This window comes from Rattus norvegicus, chromosome 5 (genome assembly GCF_021556685.1).
Source record: "Rattus norvegicus strain SHRSP/BbbUtx chromosome 5, alternate assembly SHRSP_T2T, whole genome shotgun sequence".
Classification (NCBI taxonomy): Eukaryota; Metazoa; Chordata; class Mammalia; order Rodentia; family Muridae; genus Rattus; species Rattus norvegicus.
Window position 1 is genome coordinate 34,969,248 of NC_141538.1, and position 20,606 is coordinate 34,989,853.

At 39.1% G+C, this 20,606-nt stretch overlaps 1 protein-coding gene across 3 annotated transcripts in view; it reads left to right on the forward strand.

Annotated features, from left to right (window-relative positions):
- LOC120102838 (uncharacterized) overlaps positions 1-20,606 on the forward strand; it is a 108,802-nt gene that overhangs the window by 69,313 nt on the left and 18,883 nt on the right. Inside the window, exons 6-7 of one of the 3 annotated variants that reach the window (XR_015620156.1) lie at positions 1,027-1,128; positions 2,315-3,166. The gene's annotated coding sequence lies outside the window, so the exon portion shown is untranslated. Of the gene's footprint in view, positions 1-1,026; positions 1,129-2,314; positions 3,167-20,606 lie in introns of those variants that run through there. The other 2 variants (XR_015620158.1, XR_015620159.1) reach the window with 2 other exon arrangements.

The following is a 20,606-nucleotide window of genomic DNA, read 5'->3' on the forward strand; positions in this document are numbered from 1 at the left end:
TTAGGTGTTTTCCTCTGGAGTCAGAAATGTGGGCAGAGTGTAGTGTCTTCTGGCTTCCCTTGCGTGTCTGCCCCTCTGAAGGTTTAGCTCTCCCTCCCATGGGATTTGGGTGCAGAGAACTGTTGCTCTGGTCCCTTCAGGTCCTGGTGGTGTCTGGAGCGCAGGGGACCTGCAGCTCCAGTGCTGATTGTGTTCTTATACTGGCATCTAGACATCTGAATTTGATATATATGTATATATATACCAATTTCTGAATTTGTTTTTGTTTGATGAGTATTTTGTTCCTTGGTTTCTGTGTCCTCTTTGGTCTTTTGGTCTTTGTGGTATCTATTTCTGGGGACAGGCATGACCTCTGGTCTATCAAGGAGCTTGTGTCAGGGTTGGGGGTCTGTACAACTAGTTTGGCTTTTGTTCAAGCATGGGATCTTTGTTCTTCTGATGGGTGTGGCCTGCATCTGAACAGAGGATATCTGCTGGGGTAGAGGCATGGCAGCAGGTATGGTGCTGGGGCAAGAATTGTTGTCAGTTGTCCAGACCTATATTTAATGTTTTGTTTTATAAGATTAAATGAACAAGTCTTTGTAAATGTGGATTTCAAGTTTACATAATTTAATTGCTTCACTTAGAGATTCAAGATCTGAAGCATAATTGTATTTTTTATTTTTTGAGTAAAGGTTTAAATCTAGGTAACAAAATAAAATTGAAATACTCACTACCCTGAGATAATTACTATAAAATTTTGCATGTACCTCTGCGGCTTTACATATAAAAAGATGCATAAAAGCATGTTAATGTATACACATGTATATAAGTTTATGTACACAAGTATATATATATGTATATACACACACACACACACACACACACACACACACACACACACACACACACACACATATACATATATGTGCACCTGCATGAAAAAAAACAGATTCAGCCGGCCATATATATATATGTGTGTGTATATATGTATGTACATATATGTGTATATATGGTCTGCTGAGTCTGTTCTTTCTTTTCATGCAGGTGCACAGTTTTAAGGCTGAATATTTTGAATTGAACAACGAATGAGGTGGCTTATCTCTGAGATACAGTAATTCTCTTCTTCCAGTAATCAGTAATCTACAGGTAGGACTCCATGAAGATTTCCCCCCTCTGTGTTAGCCTCTCTGTTGTTTTATAGCAGACTTCCTCATATTCTTGCTCTTATGAACTTTCTGCTTAGCTTTTGATGTTTCTTCAGTCATATATACTGAAGTTGAGATGCAGATGTATCCACTGGGAAATGGGCCCTTTGTGATGCATTGATCATTACATTGAACCCAGTTATGACTTTCTTTGATGGTCTCCATTTGTTATAAGAAATTTAAACTCTTCTCTAGGCAGATTGAACTCAATAGTCAAGTTACTATAAAATCATTATATTGTCTACTTCCTCAAAATTTAACCAAAGTAGATGGCATGTAATTGAGAATTTTATGGGAGAGATGGAGGTCATAAAAGTATTGGAGGAAGGTTTTATAGCAGTATCAGGAGTATTTTATTAACCAGGAGGACATATTGGAACTTAAGTTATCAATCCGACAATGAAAAAAAAAGGTTGCCAGATCCACGGGAGGAAGGGAGGACAATAGAATGTGTTGGAAGCATTTCTGTGAAGGAATAGACAGTAGATATTTTAAGACTGAGGACCATCAAGTCTTTGTCACAGTTATTAAATTTCTGTACCTCTCTGTCAACACAGACAGTATTGAAATTATGAGTGTGTCTGTATTCCACTAAAAGTTTACTCAGAAGGTTAAATGCCAGAGATGTTAAAAGGCAAGTATTTCATGTTCTCTCACGAACAGAATCTAGATTTAAACGTTTGTCTATTTAAGACAAAATTGAAATTGGACTGTGGAGGGTAAGGAAAGAGTCTAAAGGGAGGGAAGGATGAGAAGTAGATGGACATAGTCGAGAGCTATTCCAGTTTGGATTGATATATATGACATGAAATAATATATACATAACAGGAAAAGGTAGAGTCATATTTGAGCAGTGGCCTGGGAAGGAAGGAAAGGACAGCAAAATGGGTGGACTATGAGTGAAGTTCAAAGACACATGCATATAAAAATGCAATAAGGAAGCATATTACTCTGTAGACCAGAAAAATTAAGATTTCACATGTATGCTATAATTTGCTGATTTTTCATCTAAACTTATGAAGGTGATGGTAAAAAGACTAGTAATATCAACTTGAAAACTGTGTTGTGTGTATAATTTTTGGTATAAGACTAACACACAAAAGGGAAATAATATTTTTGTGTTTAAGAACATTTATATTGAATCCTGGATCTGCAAACTACTCCCTGTGCCACAGATATGTCTACTTTCCTGGAGGCCTGCTGCCAACCAGGACAACCAAGTGATATACCCATGTCCCAATCCCTTGCCTGCTGGGATCCCCACAAGCCCAGGAACTGTGAGATCAGCCTTGGTCACTCTGCACTCCATCTTCTACTCTATACCTCTACATGCAATTTTGGATGAGCATTCTACTTCCCAGGCTACAGCTGTGCCTGCCTGCCTAGAGACCTGCTGCTACCCGGGACAACCAGATGATATAGCCATACCCCAACCCCCTGCCTGCTGGGCCACTGGCAAGCCTAGCAACTTTGAAGTCTTCCCTGTGCTCTCTGTGCTCCATCTTCCAACCCACATCTCTACCTGCAATTCAGGATCTGCACTCTATTCCCTGGGTCATAACATTGCTTGTCTATCTGGAGGTCTGCTGTCACCTAAGACAACCAGGCACCTGCTGCCATTAGGGACTACTAGATCTGCTTGCAGTCTCAGAGGCCTGATACTACCAGGTCACCCAACAACAACACGAGATGACTAAAGGCTAGTGCAAAAACAGAGTCAACAAAAGCCAGGCACTATGGCACCAGTTCTCCTACTACAGATATCCCAACATGCCTGAAGAGCAAGACAATGACCTTGAATCTCATCTTATGAAGATAATAGAGGCCTTTAAAGAGGAAACAAATACATCCCTTAAAGAAATACAGGAAAATACAATAAACAAGTAACAGCCTTTAAAGAGGAAATGGATAAATATAAAGAAATACAGGAAAATACAATCAAACAGGTGAAAGAAATGAATAAAACTGTTCAAAACTGTAAAACAGAAATAGAAAAAATAAGAAAAACACAGAAAGAGGCAACCCTAGAGATGAAAAACCTAGGAAAGAGAACTGGAATGACAGACAAAAGCATCACTAACAGAATATTGGAGATGAAAGAAAGCATCTCAGGTGTAAAAGATATAATAAAAGAAATTGACACATCAGTCAAAGAAAATGCCAAATCTATAATGTTTATAATGAAGACATTCAGGAAATATGGAACACTATGAAAAGAGCAAACCTAAGAATAATAGGAATAGAAGAAAAATAGGAATAGAAGAAGGAGAAGAGTTCATGATCAAAGATCCACAATATATCTTCAGAAAGTTATAAGAAAAATTTCCTAACAACAAAAAAGATGTTATAAAGTACAAGAAGCTTATAGCATACCAAATAAAGGGCTGTGCCAAGAGCTGAACCTCTCCCATAGCTCTGTGTATCAAAATCCCAAGAGGGAGAGAGCTGGACTCTCAGAAGTGCAGACAATCCTGAGAACTCAGAGGAAACAACTGCTTCTGCCCACATTATGGCCAAAGAGGAATCTGTCTAGTATCCTCTGTGCCTTCTGGGCACAGAAATAGTCAGGAATAGTCAGGGTCAGGACCCTACTGGTTTCTCCCTGCACTGAGAGCCGAAAGCCAGTCTCCAGGAGTGCCGACACAACTGAGAACAGAGGTAAGAGCAACTGTTCTGCTCCAAGCCACCCACATGGTGGCCTCAGGACACACAAAGGGAGAAGTCATCTCGGACAGGACACTTCCAGTTTCTCCCTGTGCCTGGAGCTGAACTGCTTCCACTGCTCTCTGTACCCAAATCCCATGAGGGAGAAAGCTGGACTCTCAGAAGTGCAGAAAATCCTGAGAGCTCAGTGGAGACTGCCAATTCTGCTCACATTCTTGGCCCAAGAGGAGCCTGTCTAGTGCCCTCTGGATACTGGAACCTAGGAGCAGACAGGGTCAGGACCCTTCTGGTTTCTTCCTCAGCCTAGAGCTGAAAGGCATTTTTCTGGAGTGCTGACACATCTGAGAGCAGAAGTAAGACCAACCCTTCTGCTCCAAGTGACCCACCTGGAGACTTCAGGACACACAAACCCAGAAGCAGCTCTCTGTTCCCAGATCCAGATGAAAGAGAACAGTTCTACAGGAATACTGACATACAGGCTTACAGAAGGATCAAGCCACTGACAGAGACAGCAATACAAGCTAACACCAGAGAAAACCTGATGGTGAGAGACAAATACAGGAACCTAAGCAAGAGAAACCAACGCTACTTGGCATCATCAGAGCCCAGTTCTCCCACCAAAGCAAATACTGGATATCCAAACACACCAGAAAAGCAAGATTTGGATTTAAAATCACTTTCATGATGATGATAGAGGACTTTAAGAAGGACATAAATAATTCCCTCAAAGAAATACTGAACAACACAGTCAAAACAAGTAGAAGCCCTTAAAGAGGAAACTCAAAAATCCTTTAGAGAATTACAGGAAAACACAAGCAAATAGGTGAAGGAATTGAGCAAAACCATCCAGGATTTAAAAAATGAAGATAGAAACAATAAAGAAATCACGGAGGGAGACAACCCTGCAGATAGAAAACCTAGGAAAGAGATCTGGAATCATAGATGCAAGCATCAGCAACAGAACACAAGAGATAGAACAGAGAATCACAGGGGCAGAAGACACCATAGAAAACACTGACATAGCCATCAAAGATAATGTAAAACACAAAAAATCTCCTAACTCAAAACATCCAGGAAATCCAGGGCACAAGGAGATCAAACCTAAGGATAATATGTATAGAAGAGAGCTAAGACTCCCAACATAAAGGGCCAGTAAATTATAGAATTATAATTTTGTCAACAAAATTATAGAAGAAAACTCCCCTAACCTAAAGAAAGAGATGCTCATAAACATACAAGAAGCCTACAGAACTCCAAATAGGTTGGACCAAAAAACTTAATTTCCTCCCCTCATATAATCAAAACACCAAATGCACAAAACAAAGGAAGTATATTAAAAGCAGTAAAAGAAAAAGGTCAAGAAACATATAAAGGCAGACCTATCAGAACTACACAAGAATTCTCACCAGAGACTATGAAAGCCAGAAGATCCTGGACAGATGTCATACAGACCCTAAGAGAACACAAATGCCAGTCTAGGCTATTATATCCAGCAAAACTCTCAATTAACATAGATGGAGAAACCAAGATATTCCATGACAAAACCAAATTTACACAAAATCTTTGTATAAATCCAGCCCTACAAAGGATAATAGATGGAAAACTCCAACACAAGGAGGGAAACTAGACCCTAGAAAAAGCAAGAAAGTAATCTTCTTGAAATGCAACAAAAAAAAAAAAAGAGAGACACACAAACAATATTCCACCTCTAACAACCAAAACAACAGGAAACAACAACCACTATTCCTTAATTTCTCTCAACATCAATGGACTCAATTTCCCAATAAAAAGACATAGATTAACAGACTGGGTATGTAAAGAAGACCAAGCATTTTGCTATTATACAGAAACACACTACAGACAGATACTACCTCAGAGTAAAAGGCTAGAAAACAACTTTCCAAGCAAATGGTCCAAAGAAACAAGCTGGAGTAGCCATTCTAATATTGAATAAAATCAACTTTCAACAAAAAGTTATCAAAAAAGTTAAGGAAGGACACTTCATATTCATCAAAGAAAAAGTCCACCAGGATGAACTCTCAATCCTAAATATCTATGCTCCAAATGCAAGGACACCTACATTCACAAAAGAAACATTACTAAAGCTCAAAACACATTGCACCTCACACAATAGTAGTAGGAGATTTCAACACCCTACTCTCATCAATGGACAGATCATGGAAACAGAAACTAAACAGAGACATAAAGAAACTAACAGAAGTTATGATCCAAATGGATTTACATGTATTTATAGAACATTCCATCCTAAAACAAAAGAATATACCTTCTTCTCAGCACCTCATGGTACCTTCTCCAAAATTAATCATATAATTGGTCACAAAACGGGCCTCCACAGATACAAGAAGATTGAAATAATTCCATGTTTCCTATTAGATCACCATGGACTAAGGGTGGTCTTCAATAACAACAATAATGAAAGAATGCCCACATATACATGGAAGTTGAACACTCCTCTACTCAGTGGTGACTTGGTTAAGGAAGAAATAAATAACGAAATTAAAGACATTTTAGAATTTAATGAAAATGAAGGCATAACATACCCAAACTTATGGGACACAATGAAAGCAGGGCTAAGAGGAAAAATCATAACTCTGAGTGCCTACATAAAGAACTGTAGAGAACATACATTAGGAGTTTGACAGCACACCTAAAAGCTCTAGAAGAAAAGGAAGCAAATACACTCAGGATGAGTAGAAGGCAGGAAATAATCAAACTCAGGGCTGAAATCAACTAAGTAGAAACAAAAAGGACTATACAAAGATTCAACAAAACCAGAAGCTGGTTCTTTGTGAAAATCAACAAGATAGACAAACCCTTAGCCAGATTAACCAGAGGGCACAGAGAGTGTATCCAAATCAATGAAATCAGAAATGAAAAGGGAGACAGAACAAAAGAATCTAAGGAAATTCAAAAAAATCAGCAGCTCCTACTACAAAACTCTATGTTCAACAAAACTGGTAAATCTGGATGAAATGGACAATTTTCTAGACAGATATCAGGTACCAAAGTTAAATCAGGATCAGATAAACCAGCTAAACAGTCCCATAACTCCTAAAGAAATAGAAACAATTATTAAAAATCTCCCAACCAAAAAATGCCCATGACCAGATGGGTTTAGTGTAGAATTCTAACAGATCTTCTTATCAGACCAATACTGTCCAAACTATTCCACAAAATGGAAACAGAAGGAGCACTACCCAATTCCTTCTATGAAGTCCCAATGACACTTTTACCTAAAACACACAAAGACCCAACAAAGAAAGGGAACTTCACACCATTTTCCATTATGAATAGTAACACAAAAATACTCAATAAAATTGCCACAAACCGAATCCAAGAACACATCAAAACGATCATCCACAATGATCAAGTAAACTTCATCCCAGGGATGCAGGGATGGTTCAATATATGGAAGTCCATCAATGTAATCCACTATGTAAACAAACTCAAAAACAAAACAAAACAAAAACCACATGATCATTTCATTAGATGCTGAGAAAGCATTTGACAAAATTCAAAACCCCTTCATGATAAAATTCTTGGAAAGATCAGGGATTCAATGCACATACCTAAACATTACAAAAGCAATATACACCAGATCAGTAGCCAACATTAAATCAAATGGAGAGAAACTTGAAGCAATCAGACTAAAATCAGGGGCTAGATAAGGCTGCCCACTCTCTCCCTACTTATTTAATGTAATATTTGAAGTCTTAGCCAGAGCAATAAGACAACAAAAGGAGGTAAAAGGGATATAAATTGGAAAGGAAGAAGTCAAAATAACACTATTTGCAGATGATATGATAGTATACTTAATAATCCCAAAAGTTTTATCAGAGAACTCCTAAGCCTGATAAACAACTTCAGCAAAGTGGCTGAGTATAAAATTAACTCAAAAAATCAGTAACCTTCCTCTACTCAAAGGGTAAGCATCCTGAGAAAGAAATCATAGAAAAGACACCCTCACATTAGCCCCAAATAACATAAAATACCTTGGTGTGACTCTAACCAAACAAGTGAAAGCTCTGTTACTTACAGTGCCCACACTGCCACCGTTGGCCTGGGGGACTTAATAAAAGACAGAGACTCTGGTCATTTGTGCTACGAGAATGCCAAAGCTTTAGTGAGGTTTACAGTATATATACACCAAGTTCACCCAGTGAAAAACCCCAGAAACATAATGGAAAAACAAGTTTACCTTCTCAGGATAAAAGCAGGAACACAGAAATGACAAAAGCAAGTTTATGTTCTCAGGATAAAACCAGGAACTCAACGGTGTTACCACCCATTGGCCAAACAGCCGATGTCTTAAAAACAAAAGTTTCCACATGCATCAGCAAGGCTCAGCTGGGGGCAAACATGGAGGTAGCTCAGGAGGGTGTGACACTGTATGACAAGAACTTCAAGTCTCTGAAGAAAGAAATTGAAGAAGGTCTCAGAAGATAGAAAGATCTCCCATGCTCATGGACTGGCAGGACTCATACAGTAAAAATGGCCATCTTGCCAAAAGCAATCTGCAGATTCAATGCAATCCCCATCAAAATTCCAAATTGATTGTTCATAGCGTTAAAAAGAGCAACTTGCAAGTTCATATGGAAGAACAAAAAACCCAGGATAGCTAAAACTATACTCAGTAATAAAAGAACTTCTGGAGGAATCACCATCCCTGACCTCAAGTAGTATTACAGAGCAATAGTGATAAAAACTGTATGTTACTGGTACAGGGACAGGCAGATAGACCAGTGGAATAGAATTGAAGACCCAGAAATGAACCCACACACCTATAGTCACTTGATCTTTGACAAAGGAGTTAAAACCATCCAGTGGAAAAAAGATAGCATTTTCAACAAATGGTGCTGGTTCACCTGGAAGTCAGCATTTAGAAGAATGAACTGATCAATTCTTATCACCCTGTACAAAGCTTAAGTCCAAGTGGATCAAGGATCTCCACATCAAACCAGATACACTCAAATTAATTGAAGAAAAAGTGGGGGAGAGTCTTGATCACATGGGCACTAGGGAAACTTTCATGAACTGAACAACACAAATTGCTTATACTCTAAGATCAAGAATCGACAAATGGGACCTCATAATTACAATCCTTCTGTAAGGCAAAGGACATTGTCATTAGGACAAAACAGCAACCAACAGATTGGGAAAAGATCTTTACTAATCCTACATTTGTTAGAGGACTAATATCCAAAATATACAAAGAACTCAAGAATTTAGACTCCAGAGAGGCAAATAATCTTATTAAAAAATGGGGTAGAGTGCTAAACAAAGAATTCTCAGCTGAGGAATATCAAATGACTGAGAAGTACCTAAAGAAATGTGCAACATCCTTAGTCATCAGGGAAATGCAAATCAAAACAACCCTGAGATTCTACCTCACACCAGTCAGAATGGCTAAGACCAAAACCTCAGGTGACAACAAATGCTGGTGAGGATGTGCAGAAAGAGGAACACTCCTCCATTGTTGCTGGGATTGCAAATTGGTACAACCACTCTGGAAATCAGTCTAGAGGTTTCTCAGAAAGTTGGACTTTGCACTACCTGAGGACCCATCATTTTACCGCATTCAAGAAACACACCTCAGAAACAAAGTCAGGCACTACCTCAGAGTGAAGGGCTAGAAAAAGTTCTTTGAAGCAAACAAATCCAAGAAACAAGCCGATGTAATCATTCTAATATTTAATAAAATAGACTTTCAACCAAAATAATCAAAAGAGATGGGGAAGGACACTTGATACTCATCAAAGGAATAATCTACCAAGATGACTACCTCAATCTAATGTTATGCTCCAAATGTAAGGTCACCCACATTTGTAAAAGAAACATTTCTAAAGCTAAATCACACATAAATCCCCACGCATTAATAGTGGAAGACTTCAACATCCCATTTTCACTAATGGAGAAGTCATAGTGACAGAAATTGAACAAAGAAATGATAAAACTGATGATATAAATCAAATTGACAAATATCAACAGAATATTTTACACAAACACAAAAGAATACACTTTCTTCTCAGTACATCAAAGAACCTTCTTTAAAATTGACCATATTCTTGATCATAAAGCAAGTCTCAACAAATACAAAAATATTGAAATAACCCCTTGAATCTTTTTATATCATCACCATGGATTAAAATTGAACTTCAAGAACAACAGAAACAAAAAAATCTTACAAGCATATGGAAAGTGAACAACTCTCTACTCACTGACTACTGGGTAAATAAAGAAATGACAAAAGAAATCAACTTTCTATAATTCAATGAAAATGGAGGAACAATATAACCAAACTTATAGGACACAATGAAAGCAGTGATAAGAGAAAATTACATAGCACTGAGTGCCTACATGAATACATATGAGAGATCTCATACTAACAACTTAACAGCACGCCTGAAAGCTCTAGAACAAAATGAAACACACATACCCAGGAGTAGATATCAGGAAATAATCAAATTTAGGACCAAAATCAATGAATTAGAAACAGAACAATACAAAGACTAAACATAACCAAGAGCTGGTTCTTTGAGAAAATCAACGTGATAGCCTAACTAACTAAATGGCAGAGAGACAGTATTCCAATAAACGAAATCAAAAATTAAAAGGGAGACATAACAACAGATACCCAAAAAGTTAAAAAAAATCATTAGGTCTTACTTCAAAAAGCCTGGAAAATCTTAATGAAATAGATGATTCTTTATCAAAGTTAAATCAAGATCAGCTAAACTATTTAAATAGTCCTATAACCCCTAAGAAAATAGAAGCTATCATTAAATGTCCCTTCCGACTCCTGGCCCCAAAGCCAGGTCCAGATGATTTAACACAGAATACTATTAGACTTTTAAAGAAGAGCTAATACCAATACTCCTTAAACTATTTTATAAAATAGAAACAGAAAGATCATTGTCAAACTCATTCTATGAGGCTACAGTCATCCTTATACCTAAACCACACAAAGACTCAACAAAGAAAGATAGTTTCAGACCAATCTCCCTTATGAACATTGGTGCAAAAATACTCAATAAAGTACTCACAAACTGAATCCAATAATGCATCAAAGAAATCATCCATAATAACCAAGTAGGCTTTATCCCAGGGATGCAGGGATGGTTCAATACTTGAAAATTCATCAACATAATCTACCATAATAAATAAACTGAAAGAAAAAAAACATATGAACATCTCATTAGATCCTGGAAAACCTTTGACAACATCCAACAGCCCTTTAGGGATACAAGGCAATAAAGGCAATACCCAGTAAGTCTATAGCCAACATCAAATTAAATTAGAGAGAAATCTAAAACAAGTCCTCCAAAATCAAGAACAAAACAACAGTCTGTTCTCTCTGTATCTCTTCAATATAGTACTTGGAGTTTTAGCTAGAGCAATAAGACAACTAAAGGAGATCAAGGGGATGCAAATTGGAAAAGAAGTCAAACTATCACTATTAGCAGATGATATGATCATATATGTATATCTATGTCTCTTCTCTCTCTCTCTCTCTCTCTCTCTCTCTCTCTCTCTCTCTCGTATGTGTGTGTGTTTGTGTGTTTGTGTATGTCCAGAGAACTCCTACAGATCATAAATACCTTCAGCCAATTGATTGAATATAAAATCAATTAAAAAAATCAGTAGCCTTTATAAAAACAATATCCAGGCTGAGAAAGCAATTAAGGAAGCAAAACCATTCAGAATAGCCACAAATATCTTGTTGTAACTCTAACTAAGCAAGTGAAAAACCTGTATGAAAAGAACTTCAAGTCTCTGAAGAAAGAAATTGAAGAGAGCACTTGCAGATGGACAATCTCCTATGCTCAAGGATTGGTAGTATTAACATAGTAAAAATGCCATCTTATCAAAAGCAATCTACAGATTCAATGCAATTCCTATCAATTTCAACACAATTATTTACAGACCTTGAAAGAAAAATTCTAACCATTATATGGGAAAACAAAAAGCACAAGATAACTGAAAGAAGCCCGTATAAGAACTTTTTTAGATCTCACAATCCCTGATTTCAAGCTGTACTACAGAGTAATAGTAATACAAACTGCAGGGAATTGGTATAGGAACAGACAGATTGATCAATGCAATCGAAATGAAGACCTTGAAATAAATCCACACACCTACGGATGCTTGATTTTTGACAAAGAAGGCAAAACCATACAATGAACAACAAAAAAAGCATTTTCAACAAATGGTGCTGGCCTAACTGGTTATCTTCATGTAGAAGAATGCAAATCTCTGAATATTTATTACCTGCTTAAACCTCACGTCCAAGTTTATCAAAGACCTCTACATGAAACCAGATACACTAATCTAATAGAAGAGAAAGTAGGAAATAGTCTTGAATGCATTGGCCCAGGAGCCACTTTTCTGAACAGACTACCAATAGCTCTGGATATAAGATCAACAATTGATAAAGGGGACCTCATGAAGCTGAAAAATTGTATGGCAAAGGACACTGTCATTAGGACAAAGTGGCAGCCTACAGTCTGGGCAAATATCTTTGTCAACCGTACATCCAACAGAATGATAATATCCAAAATATATAAAGAATTCAAGAAGTTAAATACCAACAAACTGAGTCACCTAATTAAAAATGGGTTCAGAGATAAACAGACTTTTCAACAGAGGAATCTTAAATGCCTGAGAAACACTGAAATGTTCAATGTCCTTACTCATCAGGGAAACACATATTAAAATGACTCTGAGATTCCATATTACAACCATCAGAATGGCTAAGATCAGAAACTCAAGCAACAGCATATGCTGGTGAGGGTGTAGAGCAAGGGGAGCACTCCTTCATTGGTGGTGGGAGTGTAAACCTGTACAACCATTCTGGAGATCAATATGTCGGTTTCTTAGAAAATTGAAAACAGTTCTGCCTGAAGATACATATACCACTCCTAGGAATATGCCAAAAGATGCTCCACCATACCACAAGGACATGCTCCACTATGTTCATAGCAGCTAGCTTTGTTCGTAATAGCCAGAAACTGGTAACAACCCAGATGTCCCTCAAATGAAGAATGGTCACCAAAAATATGGTTAATTTACACAATGGAATAATACTACTCAGCTATTAAAAATGAGGACATCATGGATTTTGCAGGCAAATAGATGGAATTAGAAAATACCATCCCGAGTGAGTTAAGCCAGACCCAAAAGGACATGCATGATATGTATTCACTTGTAAGTGGAGATTAGCTATAAAGTACAGAACACCCATACTACAATCCACAGACCCAAAGAAGCTAAACAATAAGGAAAGTCTAAGCAAGGATGTTTGCATTTTACTTAGAAGGGGGAATAAAACAGTCATAGGAGGCAGAGGGAGGGAAGAAACAGAGTGGGAGAGGGGATGGGGTCATTCAGGGTCAGGTGTGGGGAGAGACAGGAGAGAGGGACAGAGTTCCAGAAGAATGAATGAAAATAGGCAGCTGTGAGGGGTGTGTCTAGGTCATGCCAGAGACCTGGGCTGGGAGAGGCTTTCAGCAGTGAGGATACGGAACCTCACATGGTCATCCCCTTTCGCTAGGCTGGAACCCCAGCGGAGGGGTAAGGACACCAACCCGCTCATGAAACTCTTGACCCAAAATTTGTCTTATCTACAAGAGATGCAGGGACAAAGATTGAGCAGAGATTGAAGCAAGGACCAACCAATAACTGGCCAACTTGAGACTCATCCCACGGACAAGCACCAATCCCTGACATTGTTTATCAGTGATACTCTGTTATGCTTGCAGAGAGGAGCCTAGCAGAACTGTCCTCTGAGAGGCTCCACTAAACATCTGACTGAAACAGATGCAGAGACCCACAGCCAAATGTTGAACAGAGCTTGGAAAATCTTATGGAAGAATTGGGGGATAGAGTGAGGGACCTGGATTTTACAGGAACCCCACAGGAGGACCAACAGAGTCAATTAACTTGGACCATTGGGGCTCTCAGAAACTGAACCACCAACAAGAAGCAAATGTGGGGCCCCTGCACACAGGTAGCAGATGTTTTTATGTGGGTTCTCCAACAATTTGAGCAGGGCCTGACCCTAAATCTGTTGCCTGCCTATAGATTCCATTCCCTAGCCGGCTGCTTTGTCTGTCCTCATAGAGAGAGGATGCACACAGCCCTGTAGAGATTTGATGTACCAAGGTTTTGGGATATCCAGGGGGGCCTCCACCCTCTTAGAGGAGAAGAGGAGGGGTGAAATGCGGTAGGGACTATGTAAGAGGGTACTGGGAGGAGGACAGAGGAGGATGGCCATCAGGATTTAAAGCAAATAAATAATCAGAAAAAAGAATATTTATATTCAGCAAGAGTTGTTGGCAGCATTGGCAAAGTTTTTATCATTTATCCATATTATTTTTCTTACTGAAATAAAAAATTTATCAAAAATTTATATTCACATTCAGAGAGCAGACTTGCACACACACTGTGACTTACTGCCTTTGTCTCTCACGCTATCTATGCCAGTATATGCTGCAACCTCTGTAACTATGCATGTTAAAACTGAGAGCTCCCTCTTTAGGGTGACTTACTACACAGAGCATCCCTTGCCATTGAAGAGGTAAAATTTGATTCCTGACAGGAGTCCAGTATAAGTAAATGTGTTTCTTCTATTTGAGAAAGACAAATTGTACATATTTGTCATAGCAACATGTCTTGAAATAGGTGTATTTTGGTTACATCATAAGTATGTGAGAGGAAGAATATTTTATTGATATAATTCTCTATTGGACGAATTGTCCCTTGTTTCAGTAAGTCACTTTATGCAGCTGTTTATGTGAGAACGCATGGTACTTAGGAGGTGGCAGGGAAGGGAGAAGTGAGGAGGGTAGTTGAACCCTCCTCATGAGAAACAGCATATGTGACTTCAGACCACCAAGTGCTTGCTTTTGACTGGGTGGCAGGACTGTGTGAGAGAGCCTGTACCTGTAGCTCATTCGTATGCAGCCGAAGAAGAATGAAGAGGGGCAGGTGCGGAGGAGAGAGATTCAGCAGAGTCCTCCCCCCCCCCCGAATTGATGCTTGGTAATAAATGTCAGCCCTGCAGGGCCATTTGTGGTAGGAATTGGGGGAAGGATAAAAAGAACAGTGCTTGGCCTGAGGGGTGTGGATTGGGGCTGTGAGCCAAGTTTTATACACGCAAAGGTGATTTCTGAAGAGCTAGAACAGAAACGGCTGACTTGGGTTATAAGAGTAATTCAAGATGGCCATAATGTTTTTGTAGTCTTCCCCTTTCTGTGTACTCTATCGATACCAGGTGGCAAAAATTGGATATTCTGTAAGATCTTGGTTTCATCAACATTGGAGAGGCGCCACACTTGATTATGTTACGTGCTCATCTGTTTGACACGAGACACTCTTGCTTGGGATCACATTCTTCTGATTTACTACAACTTTGATACGAAAGTTTTAAAAATGAAATCTGACAACGGTACAGCCCCACACACTATCATATGCACAGCCATGATTTGGGTGAGGGCCAATATGAAAGTGTGTGTCCTATGGTTTGAACTCCCATTTGTTGAACAGGAAGAAACACTATGCAGTGAAATTTCTTCCTGAGACAAATGTTTACACTTAAAATATGCATGCTGCAATAAACAAGGAATAGGTGCTTTCAGAATGCCAGCTGTGTCTTGGGGTTGGTGGTGCCCAGCAAACTGTACTCTTCCTTCATTGCCAAGAAACCCCAACTAAATTTTCTTTTTTAAAAAATTTTAAATGCAAAGAGTACTACCACATGGAATCTAAAGTTTGGAAACATATACATGTATATTGGAGACTTAAAAAAACAATAAATAATAGATCACACATTTATTTGCTCCAAATTTTAACAGTGAGTTATTAACAAAGTGATTTATGGAGGCTAGGGAGATGAATCAGTAATCAAGGGTACTTTCTGCCTTTGCCGAGGAGTTGGGATTTGATTTTGAAGACCAACACTTCATAGTTGTTACTGACAGATCTCTAGCTCTGGAAGATCCATACCCTCTCCTGGGTTCCCAGGACACCTGCACACACACACACACACACACACACACACACACACATTAAAAATATTTAAAAACGAAAATGACTTACTAGCAAATCTAAATGTTTCTACATAAGTGGCAGATCCAGTACCTTCCTGCTGTGTGACTTTACATCCAGGTTATGTGTATGTGTTCAAATTCAACATCATAGAAGTATATGTCATGAAGAGACAGGGTGAGACATAAATTGTAACACACAAGCTCTTTTTTCCACCCTACTCTTTTTTCTTTTCTTTTATTAGACACATATTATTTATTTACATTACAAATGTTATCCCCTTTTCTAGTTTCCCATCCAGAAAACCCGCATCCCACCCCTCCACCCCTCGCCTCCATGAGGGTGCTCCCTCATCCACCCACCCACCTACTCCCTTCCACCTCCCTGCCCTAGCACTCCCTTTCACTGGGGCATTGAGCCTTCACAGGACCAAGGGCCTCTCCTCATATTGATGCCAGACAAGGCCCATCCTCTGCTATATATGCGGCTGGAGGCATGGATACCCTTTGGTTGGTGGTTTAGTCCCTGGGATCTCTGGGGTGTCTCGTTGGTTGATATTATTGTTCTTCTTTGTGGTTGCCAACTTCCTCAGTAACCTTAGTTCTTTCTCTAACTCTTCCATTGGGGACCCCTTTCTCAGCCCAATAGTACTACATTTTCTGAATCCATTCTTCTGTTGAAGGACATCTAGGTTCTTTTCAGCTTCTGGCTATAATAAATAAGTCTGCTTATTTATATTTGTCAGGCTCCGGCAGAACCTCTCAGGAGATATCTGCATCCGGCTCCTGTCAGCCAAGACTTCTTGGTATCATCAATAGTGACTGGATTTGATGACTGTATATAGGATGGGTTCCCCAGGTGCAGCAGTTTCTGGATGGCTTTTACTTCAGTCTCTGCTCCACTCTTGTGCCTGTATTTCCTACTATGAGTATTTTAATCCCCCTTCTAAGAAGGATCTAATGCATCCACATTCCTTCTTCTTGAGCTTCATATGATCTGTAGATTGAATCTTGGGTATTCCTAGCTTTTGGGCTAATATCCACTTATTAGTGATTGCATACCATGTGTGTTTTTCAGTGATTGGGTTATCTCACTCAGGATGACATTTTCTAGTTATATCCAATGCTTACGAATTTCATGAAGTCATTGTTTTTTTTTTTTTTTTACAAGCAGCTTTTTTTTTTAATTTTTTTTATTAACTGGAGTATTTCTTATATACATTTCGAGTGTTATTCCCTTTCCCGGTTTCCGGGCAAACATCCCCCTCCCCCCTCCCCATCCTTATGGGTGTTCCCCTCCCAACCCAACCCCCATTGCCGCCCTCCCCCCCATAGTCTAGTTCACTGGGGGTTCAGTCTTAGCAGGACCCAGGGCTTCCCCTTCCACTGGTGCTCTTACTAGGATATTCATTGCTACCTATGGGGTCAGAGTCCAGGGTCAGTCCATGTATAGTCTTTAGGTAGTGGCTTAGTCCCTGGAAGCTCTGGTTGCTTGACATTGTTGTACATATGGGGTCTCGAGCCCCTTCAAGCTCTTCCAGTTCTTTCTCTGATTCCTTCAACGGGGGACCTATTCTCACTTCAGTGGTTTGCTGCTGGCATTCGCCTCTGTATTTGCTGTATTCTGGCTGTGTCTCTCAGGAGCGATCTACATCCGGCTCCTGTCGGTCTGCACTTCTTTGCTTCATCCATCTTGTCTAATTGGGTGGCTGTATATGTATGGGCCACATGTGGGGCAGGCTCTGAATGGGTGTTCCTTCAGTCTCTGTTTTAATCTTTGCCTCTCCCTTCCCTGCCAAGGGTATTCTTTTTCCTCATTTAAAGAAGGAGTGAAGCATTCACATTTTGATCATCCGTCTTGAGTTTCATTTGTTCTAGGGATCTAGGGTAATTCAAGCATTTGGGCTAATAGCCACTTATCAATGAGTGCATACCATGTATGTCTTTCTGTGATTGGGTTAGCTCACTCAGGATGATATTTTCCAGTTCCAACCATTTGCCTACGAATTTCATAAACTCGTTGTTTTTGATAGCTGAGTAATATTCCATTTGTAGATGTACCACATTTTCTGTATCCATTCCTCTGTTGAAGGGCATCTGGGTTGTTTCCAGTTTCTGCCTATTATAAATAAGGCTGCAATGAACATAGTGGAGCACGTGTCTCTTTTATATGTTGAGGCATCTTTTGGGTATATGCCCAAGAGAGGTATAGCTGGATCCTTAGGCAGTTCAATGTCCAATTTTCTGAGGAACCTCCAGACTGATTTCCAGAATGGTTGTACCAGTCTGCAATCCCACCAAAAATGGAGGAGTGTTCCTCTTTCTCCACATCCTTGCCAGCATCTGCTGTCACCTGAGTTTTTGATCTTAGCCATTCTCACTGGTGTGAGGTGAAATCTCAGGGTTGTTTTGATTTGCATTTCCCTTATGACTAAAGATGTTGAACATTTCTTTAGGTGTTTCTCAGCCATTCGGCATTCCTCAGCTGTGAATTCTTTGTTTAGCTCTGAACCCCATTTTTAATAGGGTTATTTGTTTCCCTGCGGTCTAACTTCTTGAGTTCTTTGTATATTTTGGATATAAGGCCTCTATCTGTTGTAGGATTGGTAAAGATCTTTTCCCAATTTGTTGGTTGCCGTTTTGTCCTAACCACAGTGTCCTTTGCCTTACAGAAGCTTTGCAGTTTTATGAGATCCCATTTGTCGATTCTTGATCTTAGAGCATAAGCCATTGGTGTTTTGTTCAGGAAATTTTTTCCAGTGCCCATGTGTTCCAGATGCTTCCCTAGTTTTTCTTCTATTAGTTTGAGTGTGTCTGGTTTGATGTGGAGGTCCTTGATCCACTTGGACTTAAGCTTTGTACAGGGTGATAAGCATGGATCGATCTGCATTCTTCTACATTTTGCCCTCCAGTTGAACCAGCACCATTTGCTGAAAATGCTATCTTTTTTCCATTGGATGGTTTTGGCTCCTTTGTCAAAAATCAAGTGACCATAGGTGTGTGGGTTCATTTCTGGGTCTTCAATTCTATTCCATTGGTCTATCTGTCTGTCTCTGTACCAATACCATGCAGTTTTTATCACTATTGCTCTGTAATACTGCTTGAGTTCAGGGATAGTGATTCCCCCTGAAGTCCTTTCATTGTTGAGGATAGCTTTAGCTATCCTGGGTTTTTTGTTATTCCAGATGAATTTGCAAATTGTTCTGTCTAACTCTTTGAAGAATTGGATTGGTATTTTGATGGGGATTGCATTGAATCTGTAGATTGCTTTTGGTAAAATGGCCATTTTTACTATATTAATCCTGCCAATCCATGAGCATGGGAGATCTTTCCATCTTCTGAGGTCTTCTTCAATTTCTTTCCCCAGTGTCTTGAAGTTCTTATTGTACAGATCTTTTACTTGCTTGGTTAAAGTCACACCGAGGTACTTTATATTATTTGGGTCTATTATGAAGGGTGTCGTTTCCCTAATTTCTTTCTCGGCTTGTTTCTCTTTTGTATAGAAGGCAACTGATTTATTTGAGTTAATTTTATACCCAGCTACTTTGCTGAAGTTGTTTATCAGCTTTAGTAGTTCTCTGGTGGAACTTTTGGGATCACTTAAATATACTATCATGTCATCTGCAAATAGTGATATTTTGACCTCTTCTTTTCCGATCTGTATCCCCTTGATCTCCTTTTGTTGTCTGATTGCTCTGGCTAGAACTTCAAGAACTATATTGAATAAGTTGGGAGAGAGTGGGCAGCCTTGTCTAGTCCCGGATTTTAGTGGGATTGCTTCAAGTTTCTCTCCATTTAGTTTAATGTTAGCAACTGGTTTGCTGTATATGGCTTTTACTATGTTTAGGTATGGGCCTTGAATTCCTATTCTTTCCAGGACTTTTATCATGAAGGGGTGTTGAATTTTGTCAAATGCTTTCTCAGCGTCTAATGAAATGATCATGTGGTTTTGTTCTTTCAGTTTGTTTATATAATGGATCACGTTGATGGTTTTCCGTATATTAAACCATCCCTGCATGCCTGGGATGAAGCCTACTTGATCATGGTGGATGATTGTTTTGATGTGCTCTTGAATTCGGTTTGCCAGAATTTTGTTGAGTATTTTTGCGTCGATATTCATAAGGGAAATTGGTCTGAAGTTCTCTTTCTTTGTTGTGTCTTTGTGTGGTTTAGGTATAAGAGTAATTGTGGCTTCGTAGAAGGTATTCGGTAGTGATCCATCTGTTTCAATTTTGTGGAATAGTTTGGATAATATTGGTATGAGGTCTTCTATGAAGGTTTGATAGAATTCTGCACTAAACCCGTCTGGACCTGGGCTCTTTTTGGTTGGGAGACCTTTAATGACTGCTTCTATTTCCTTAGGAGTTATGGGGTTGTTTAACTGGTTTATCTGTTCCTGATTTAACTTCGATACCTGGTATCTGTCTAGGAAATTGTCCATTTCCTGAAGATTTTCAAGTTTTGTTGAATATAGGTTTTTATAGTAAGATCTGATGATTTTTTGAATTTCCTCTGATTCTGTAGTTATGTCTCCCTTTTCATTTCTGATTTTGTTAATTTGGACACACTCTCTGTGTCCTCTCGTTAGTCTGGCTAAGGGTTTATCTATCTTGTTGATTTTCTCAAAGAACCAACTTTTGGTTCTGTTGATTCTTTCTATGGTCCTTTTTGTTTCTACTTGGTTGATTTC